Source organism: Tachypleus tridentatus, chromosome 1 (assembly GCF_004210375.1).
Source record: "Tachypleus tridentatus isolate NWPU-2018 chromosome 1, ASM421037v1, whole genome shotgun sequence".
In the NCBI taxonomy this organism is placed as follows: Eukaryota; Metazoa; Arthropoda; class Merostomata; order Xiphosura; family Limulidae; genus Tachypleus; species Tachypleus tridentatus.
The window spans coordinates 167,699,378-167,708,916 of NC_134825.1; the positions used below are offsets into that span (position 1 = coordinate 167,699,378).

The following is a 9,539-nucleotide window of genomic DNA, read 5'->3' on the forward strand; positions in this document are numbered from 1 at the left end:
CTTAGACGAAATATATGTATTATCAAACTAAATAGATATTTTCATATACTTTACAAAGGGATGTCGAAAATCGGCTCGTTGGTCTAGGGGTATGATTCTCGCTTTGGGTGCGAGAGGTCCCGGTTCAAATCCCGGACGAGCCCTTTTCTTTCACTTTCAGTAATACTTCTGAGCAGTGAAAAGGTGTATTCTTCTTACACTATTTTATATCCATATACCAAGATTGGATGTGTTTGTCATGCATAAATTTATATATTTGCAGAAATGTAAAGTTTTCATTACACCGCGAGGGGAACCTGGGGATTTATTAAAACCTCCTTCACCTAAACTCCTGAGTTCACCAGCTTCAAAAATGGGCTCTTACGTAAATAAAAACTAAACGCTCTAAATATCTTTCGTAAGTTCAATACCTCTCGGGGACTCAGCAGATATCCCGATCTAGCATTGCTTCAAGACAACACACACACCCGTTCCTAACATGATTGAAGAAATTAAAGTCGCATTACAGCGACGATGATAATAAACTGAAAAAAAATGTAAAATAATAACACATAAATGTCTGTGTGTCACGTGTGTCAAAGCAGCCCTGTGAAATAGTAGTTCAAGACCGCTTACGTGTCACAGCATCCCTTAAATACATTTGTTCAAGGCTGTCTGTGTGCCACGTATGCTATCGCGGCCCTGTAAAATACTTGTTCAAGACTGTCTCTGTGTCACGTACTTTATAGCAACCCTGCAAGTACAATGTCAGAATATCATTCATTTATATTAAAATGCAAAATAATTTATTGTGGTTTAATTATTTATCAAAATGAATATAACATAACATAAACAAAACTAATATATTTATCCAACTACATCTAGATGAGATAGTAACAAGTAATTCCATTTTGTTAATTTGGAAATTGTTGTATACTTCAAAATATACATTCACCCTGCCATTTGCCCTGATTCAGATCTCATTAACCTCTGTAATATTTAAGGTGTATTAGATTTTGCCGATATAAATATACTTATGATGCCATTTCTTTATAGTACACTTTCAAACTTAACTGTTAAAGCCACGACGCTGCCTCGTTAGAGCGGAAACAGAAACACGTGTTTAGTCAAATTAATTAATATTAACAAAAGGAAAAAATTTCATTCAAACTACCACACTTTAACCAATAATATATTTCCATATCTTACGAAATTCTTCAAAAATCCCAATCACTGAATTTCAATAAAGAAACAGCGATAGAAAAAAAAGAGTTGTGCAAAAAAAAAGAGTGATCGTTACGGCTACAAAACGTCAAACTCTTCTTGCACTGTACATCGTAATATCATAAGACTCAGATATGTTCATTACGTATATTTTACGAATGAACTAAATCATTATTCGGTATTGTAAGTACGTCGCACAAAGTTAGGCGTTTGTAAAAGGATCTCGAGAAGTAATTTCACGATTTTGTGTATGTATGTACTGTTGTAGGATTTATGAACATTTATTAATGCAATATAGTGTTTCTTTCCATTAATAGATCTTTAATTATATGTCTCTTAATTTTACCATTAACATGAAAATTCTTTATTTGTCAGTTGAAGAGTGTGTTTTTCTTGTAGCAAAACCACATGGAGCCTTTTCCATCAAGGAGTATCAAACCCCTGATTTTAGGGTTGTCATTCCGAAGCCTTACAGGTATCCCAGTTGAATGAAGTTGGGTCCATTAGCAATGTAAAAATAAATATTAAGAGTTAAAACTCCACTCATGATAACAATGACGAAAAAGGTGCATCAGGAATCATACGTAATTCAAAAGAGAAACTTATTTCTAATAAACGAGCAGGTATGAAGATGACATTCGAAGAACTACTACTTTTATATGTTAGTGGCACTTTTACGTTCTTAAATATATGTCACGTGACAAAGAGAACATAACTCTAACTATTTATCGCCGTCTGTATCATAATACGAAGCAGTTTCTTCAAGCCTTATTTCCTTCTGTCCTACGTAAACAACCAACAGTTTCACGATTGATAAGTCTCGAGGAGAAAATTAATAAATTACGTATTATAGGGTCTCATTTCTTTATCAAAACACCTTTAAAAGAAAGGCAAAATTCTGACGGAAGTCAAGGCAAAAGGTTCTGTTCTCAATATAGGCTTCGAATGTTAGCTGATTTTTTAGTGTTTTTGGTTTGGGACGTTCTGGAATCTTTCAATTTGAAACTAGAAAGCTTTATTGCAGTCTTTCATATCAGCATCTAAATGTCGAAACGATACATTCCACCTCAGTACGAAGCACTTTTGAACGTTTCTAAAACTGCATGTCACATTCTAGGGATGTGATTTTCAGCCTGAGGTTTTATTCCTCTGATAATGTAAAATATGTGTAATTTCTAATATGCAAACCGTATTCTAAGACTGTTTCCTTCTTGCTGCAGTAATTGATTTCGTGGTGACGTCATTATCGTTCTCTTGATCTGTCACTCGAGAAATATCTTTATAATTTTAAAGTGTAAATGAATTTCGTGAGAATTTTGATAAGAGATGCCTCGGCATGGTCATTGGACTCTAAATCCGAATGTCGCAGGTTCGAACCTCGGTTGCACCAAACATGGTCGCCCTTTCAGCCATGGAGGCGTTATAATATGACTATCAAACCAACTATTCGTTGATAAGAGAATAGCCCAAGTGTAGGCTGTGGGTAATGATCCATTTTGTAGTACTTTTAGAGTTTTTGAGGTGACAGCTTGTTAATACCCTTATAGAACAACTTTAATTTACTTAGACGAAATATATGTATTATCAAACTAAATAGATATTTTCATATACTTTACAAAGGGATGTCGAAAATCGGCTCGTTGGTCTAGGGGTATGATTCTCGCTTTGGGTGCGAGAGGTCCCGGGTTCAAATCCCGGACGAGCCCTTTTCTTTCACTTTCAGTAATACTTCTGAGCGGTGAAAAGAATGTGTTCTTCTTACACTATTTTATATCCATATACCAAGATTGGATGTGTTTGTCATGCATAAATTTATATATTTGCAGAAATGTAAAGTTTTCATTACACCGCGAGGGGAACCTGGGGATTTACTAAAACCTCCTTCACCTAAACTCCTGAGTTCACCAGCTTCAAAATGGGCTCTTACGTAAATAAAAACTAAACGCTCTAAATATCTTTCGTAAGTTCAATACCTTTCGGGGGACTCAGCAGATATCCCGATCTAGCATTGCTTCAAGACAACACACACACCCGTTCCTAACATGATTGAAGAAATTAAAGTCGCATTACAGCGACGATGATAATAAACTGAAAAAAATGTAAAATAATAACACATAAATGTCTGTGTGTCACGTGTGTCAAAGCAGCCCTGTGAAATAGTAGTTCAAGACCGCTTACGTGTCACAGCATCCCTTAAATACATTTGTTCAAGGCTGTCTGTGTGCCACGTATGCTATCGCGGCCCTGTAAAATACTTGTTCAAGACTGTCTCTGTGTCACGTACTTTATAGCAACCCTGCAAGTACAATGTCAGAATATCATTCATTTATATTAAAATGCAAAATAATTTATTGTGGTTTAATTATTTATCAAAATGAATATAACATAACATAAACAAAACTAATATATTTATCCAACTACATCTAGATGAGATAGTAACAAGTAATTCCATTTTGTTAATTTGGAAATTGTTGTATACTTCAAAATATACATTCACCCTGCCATTTGCCCTGATTCAGATCTCATTAACCTCTGTAATATTTAAGGTGTATTAGATTTTGCCGATATAAATATACTTATGATGCCATTTCTTTATAGTACACTTTCAAACTTAACTGTTAAAGCCACGACGCTGCCTCGTTAGAGCGGAAACAGAAACACGTGTTTAGTCAAATTAATTAATATTAACAAAAGGAAAAAATTTCATTCAAACTACCACACTTTAACCAATAATATATTTCCATATCTTACGAAATTCTTCAAAAATCCCAATCACTGAATTTCAATAAAGAAACAGCGATAGAAAAAAAAGAATTGTGCAAAAAAAAAAGCGATCGTTAAGGCTACAAAACGTCAAACTCTTCTTGCACTGTACATCGTAATATCATAAGACTCAGATATGTTCATTACGTATATTTTACGAATGAACTAAATCATTATTCGGTATTGTAAGTACGTCGCACAAAGTTAGGCGTTTGTAAAAGGATCTCGAGAAGTAATTTCACGATTTTGTGTATGTATGTACTGTTGTAGGATTTATGAACATTTATTAATGCAATATAGTGTTTCTTTCCATTAATAGATCTTTAATTATATGTCTCTTAATTTTACCACTAACATGAAAATTCTTTATTTGTCAGTTGAAGAGTGTGTTTCTATTGTAGCAAAACCACATGGAGCCTTTTCCATCAAGGAGTATCAAACCCCTGATTTTAGGGTTGTCATTCCGAAGCCTTACAGCTATCCCAGTTGAATGAAGTTGGGTCCATTAGCAATGTAAAAATAAATATTAAGAGTTAAAACTCCACTCATGATAACAATGACGAAAAAGGTGCATCAGGAATCATACGTAATTCAAAAGAGAAACTTATTTCTAATAAACGAGCAGGTATGAAGATGACATTCGAAGAACTACTACTTTTATATGTTAGTGGCACTTTTACGTTCTTAAATATATGTCACGTGACAAAGAGAACATAACTCTAACTATTTATCGCCGTCTGTATCATAATACGAAGCAGTTTCTTCAAGCCTTATTTCCTTCTTTCCTGACCTACGTAAACAACCAACAGTTTCACGATTGATAAGTCTCGAGGAGAAAATTAATAAATTACGTATTATAGGGTCTCATTTCTTTATCAAAAACACCTTTAAAAGAAAGGCAAAATTCTGACGGAAGTCAAGGCAAAAGGTTCTGTTCTCAATATAGGCTTCGAATGTTAGCTGATTTTTTAGTGTTTTTGGTTTGGGACGTTCTGGAATCTTTCAATTTGAAACTAGAAAGCTTTATTGCAGTCTTTCATATCAGCATCTAAATGTCGAAACGATACATTCCACCTCAGTACGAAGCACTTTTGAACGTTTCTAAAACTGCATGTCACATTCTAGGGATGTGATTTTCAGCCTGAGGTTTTATTCCTCTGATAATGTAAAATATGTGTAATTTCTAATATGCAAACCGTATTCTAAGACTGTTTCCTTCTTGCTGCAGTAATTGATTTCGTGGTGACGTCATTATCGTTCTCTTGATCTGTCACTCGAGAAATATCTTTATAATTTTAAAGTGTAAATGAATTTCGTGAGAATTTTGATAAGAGATGCCTCGGCATGGTCATTGGACTCTAAATCCGAATGTCGCAGGTTCGAACCTCGGTTGCACCAAACATGGTCGCCCTTTCAGCCATGGAGGCGTTATAATATGACTATCAAACCAACTATTCGTTGATAAGAGAATAGCCCAAGTGTAGGCTGTGGGTAATGATCCATTTTGTAGTACTTTTAGAGTTTTTGAGGTGACAGCTTGTTAATACCCTTATAGAACAACTTTAATTTACTTAGACGAAATATATGTATTATCAAACTAAATAGATATTTTCATATACTTTACAAAGGGATGTCGAAAATCGGCTCGTTGGTCTAGGGGTATGATTCTCGCTTTGGGTGCGAGAGGTCCCGGTTCAAATCCCGGACGAGCCCTTTTCTTTCACTTTCAGTAATACTTCTGAGCGGTGAAAAGATGTATTCTTCTTACACTATTTTATATCCATATACCAAGATTGGATGTGTTTGTCATGCATAAATTTATATATTTGCAGAAATGTAAAGTTTTCATTACACCGCGAGGGGAACCTGGGATTTACTAAAACCTCCTTCCCCTAAACTCCTGAGTTCACCAGCTTCAAAAATGGGCTCTTACGTAAATAAAACTAAACGCTCTAAATATCTTTCGTAAGTTCAATACCTCTCGGGGGACTCAGCAGATATCCCGATCTAGCATTGCTTCAAGACAACACACACACCCGTTCCTAACATGATTGAAGAAATTAAAGTCGCATTACAGCGACGATGATAATAAACTGAAAAAAAATGTAAAATAATAACACATAAATGTCTGTGTGTCACGTGTGTCAAAGCAGCCCTGTGAAATAGTAGTTCAAGACCGCTTACGTGTCACAGCATCCCTTAAATACATTTGTTCAAGGCTGTCTGTGTGCCACGTATGCTATCGCGGCCCTGTAAAATACTAGTTCAAGACTTTCTCTGTGTCACGTACTTTATAGCAACCCTGCAAGTACAATGTCAGAATATCATTCATTTATATTAAAATGCAAAATAATTTATTGTGGTTTAATTATTTATCAAAATGAATATAACATAACATAAACAAAACTAATATATTTATCCAACTACATCTAGATGAGATAGTAACAAGTAATTCCATTTTGTTAATTTGGAAATTGTTGTATACTTCAAAATATACATTCACCCTGCCATTTGCCCTGATTCAGATCTCATTAACCTCTGTAATATTTAAGGTGTATTAGATTTTGCCGATATAAATATACTTATGATGCCATTTCTTTATAGTACACTTTCAAACTTAACTGTTAAAGCCACGACGCTGCCTCGTTAGAGCGGAAACAGAAACACGTGTTTAGTCAAATTAATTAATATTAACAAAAGGAAAAAATTTCATTCAAACTACCACACTTTAACCAATAATATATTTCCATATCTTACGAAATTCTTCAAAAATCCCAATCACTGAATTTCAATAAAGAAACAGCGATAGAAAAAAAAAAGAGTTGTGCAAAAAAAAAGTGATCGTTACGGCTACAAAACGTCAAACTCTTCTTGCACTGTACATCGTAATATCATAAGACTCAGATATGTTCATTACGTATATTTTACGAATGAACTAAATCATTATTCGGTATTGTAAGTACGTCGCACAAAGTTAGGCGTTTGTAAAAGGATCTCTAGAAGTATTTTCACGATTTTGTGTATGTATGTACTGTTGTAGGATTTATGAACATTTATTAATGCAATATAGTGTTTCTTTTCATTAGTAGATCTTTAATTATATGTCTCTTATTTTTACCATTAACATGAAAATTCTTTATTTGTCAGTTGAAGAGTGTGTTTTTCTTGTAGCAAAACCACATGGAGCCTGTTCCATCAAGGAGTATCAAACCCCTGATTTTAGGGTTGTCATTCCGAAGCCTTACAGCTATCCCAGTTGAATGAAGTTGGGTCCATTAGCAATGTAAAAATAAATATTAAGAGTTAAAACTCCACTCATGATAACAATGACGAAAAAGGTGCATCAGGAATCATACGTAATTCAAAAGAGAAACTTATTTCTAATAAACGAGCAGGTATGAAGATAACATTCGAAGAACTACTACTTTTATATGTTGGTGGCACTTTTACGTTTTTAAATATATGTCACGTGACAAAGAGAACATAACTCTAACTATTTATCGCCGTCTGTATCATAATACGAAGCAGTTTCTTCAATCCCTCATAAATTTTATTCTGACCTACGTAAACAACCAACAGTTTCACGATTGATAAGTCTCGAGGAGAAAATTAATAAATTACGTATTATAGGGTCTCATTTCTATATCAAAAACACCTTTAAAAGAAAGGCAAAATTCTGACGGAAGTCAAGGCAAAAGGTTCTGTTCTCAATATAGGCTTCGAATGTTAGCTGATTTTTTAGCGTTTTTGGTTTGGGACGTTCTGGAATCTTTCAATTTGAAACTAGAAAGCTTTATTGCAGTCTTTCATATCAGCATCTAAATGTCGAAACGATACATTCCACCTCAGTACGAAGCACTTTTTGAACGTTTCTAAAACTGCATGTCACATTCTAGGGATGTGATTTTCAGCCTGAGGTTTTATTCCTCTAATAATGTAAAATATGTGTAATTTCTAATATGCAAACCGTATTCTAAGACTGTTTCCTTCTTGCTGCAGTAATTGATTTCGTGGTGACGTCATTATCGTTCTCTTGATCTGTCACTCGAGAAATATCTTTATAATTTTAAAGTGTAAATGAATTTCGTGAGAATTTTGATAAGAGATGCCTCGGCATGGTCATTGGACTCTAAATCCGAATGTCGCAGGTTCGAACCTCGGTTGCACCCAACATGGTCGCCCTTCCAACCATGGAGGCGTTATAATATGACTATCAAACCAACTATTCGTTGATAAGAGAATAGCCCAAGTGTAGGCTGTGGGTAATGATCCATTTTGTAGTACTTTTAGAGTTTTGAGGTGACAGCTTGTTAATACCCTTATAGAACAACTTTAATTTACTTAGACGAAATATATGTATTATCAAACTAAATAGATATTTTCATATACTTTACAAAGGGATGTCGAAAATCGGCTCGTTGGTCTAGGGGTATGATTCTCGCTTTGGGTGCGAGAGGTCCCGGGTTCAAATCCCGGACGAGCCCTTTTCTTTCACTTTCAGTAATACTTCTGAGCAGTGAAAAAGATGTATTCTTCTTACACTATTTTATATCCATATACCAAGATTGGATGTGTTTGTCATGCATAAATTTATATATTTGCAGAAATGTAAAGTTTTCATTACACCGCGAGGGGAACCTGAGGATTTACTAAAACCTCCTTCCCTAAACTCCTGGATTCACCAGCTTCAAAATGGGCTCTTACGTAAATAAAAACTAAACGCTCTAAATATCTTTCGTAAGTTCAATACCTCTCGGTGGACTCAGCAGATATCCCGATCTAGCATTGCTTCAAGACAACACACACACCCGTTCCTAACATGATTGAAGAAATTAAAGTCGCATTACAGCGACGATGATAATAAACTGAAAAAAATGTAAAATAATAACACATAAATGTCTGTGTGTCACGTGTGTCAAAGCAGCCCTGTGAAATAGTAGTTCAAGACCGCTTACGTGTCACAGCATCCCTGAAATACATTTGTTCAAGGCTGTCTGTGTGCCACGTATGCTATAGCGGCCCTGTAAAATACTAGTTCAAGACTGTCTCTGTGTCACGTACTTTATAGCAACCCTGCAAGTACAATGTCAGAATATCATTCATTTATATTAAAATGCAAAATAATTTATTGTGGTTTAATTATTTATCAAAATGAATATAACATAACATAAACAAAACTAATATATTTATCCAACTACATCTAGATGAGATAGTAACAAGTAATTCCATTTTGTTAATTTGGAAATTGTTGTATACTTCAAAATATACATTCACCCTGCCATTTGCCCTGATTCAGATCTCATTAACCTCTGTAATATTTAAGGTGTATTAGATTTTGCCGATATAAATATACTTATGATGCCATTTCTTTATAGTACACTTTCAAACTTAACTGTTAAAGCCACGACGCTGCCTCGTTAGAGCGGAAACAGAAACACGTGTTTAGTCAAATTAATAAATATTAACAAAAGGAGAAAATTTCATTCAAACTACCACACTTTAACCAATAATATATTTCCATATCTTACGAAATTCTTCAAAATCCCAATTACTGAATTTCCATAAAGAAACAG

At 34.5% G+C, this 9,539-nt stretch overlaps 4 non-coding genes across 4 annotated transcripts; all 4 read left to right on the plus strand.

Moving 5' to 3' along the window:
- The first annotated feature begins 72 nt into the window (after positions 1-72).
- On the plus strand, positions 73-143 carry TRNAP-UGG (transfer RNA proline (anticodon UGG)). Its single transcript has one exon. It is a non-coding gene; the product is annotated as a tRNA-Pro (tRNA).
- A 2,694-nt stretch (positions 144-2,837) lies between these two features.
- TRNAP-UGG (transfer RNA proline (anticodon UGG)) lies at positions 2,838-2,909 on the plus strand. Its single transcript has one exon. It is a non-coding gene; the product is annotated as a tRNA-Pro (tRNA).
- A 2,699-nt stretch (positions 2,910-5,608) lies between these two features.
- TRNAP-UGG (transfer RNA proline (anticodon UGG)) lies at positions 5,609-5,679 on the plus strand. The gene has a single exon. It is a non-coding gene; the product is annotated as a tRNA-Pro (tRNA).
- A 2,699-nt stretch (positions 5,680-8,378) lies between these two features.
- On the plus strand, positions 8,379-8,450 carry TRNAP-UGG (transfer RNA proline (anticodon UGG)). The gene has a single exon. It is a non-coding gene; the product is annotated as a tRNA-Pro (tRNA).
- Positions 8,451-9,539: the final 1,089 nt, after the last annotated feature.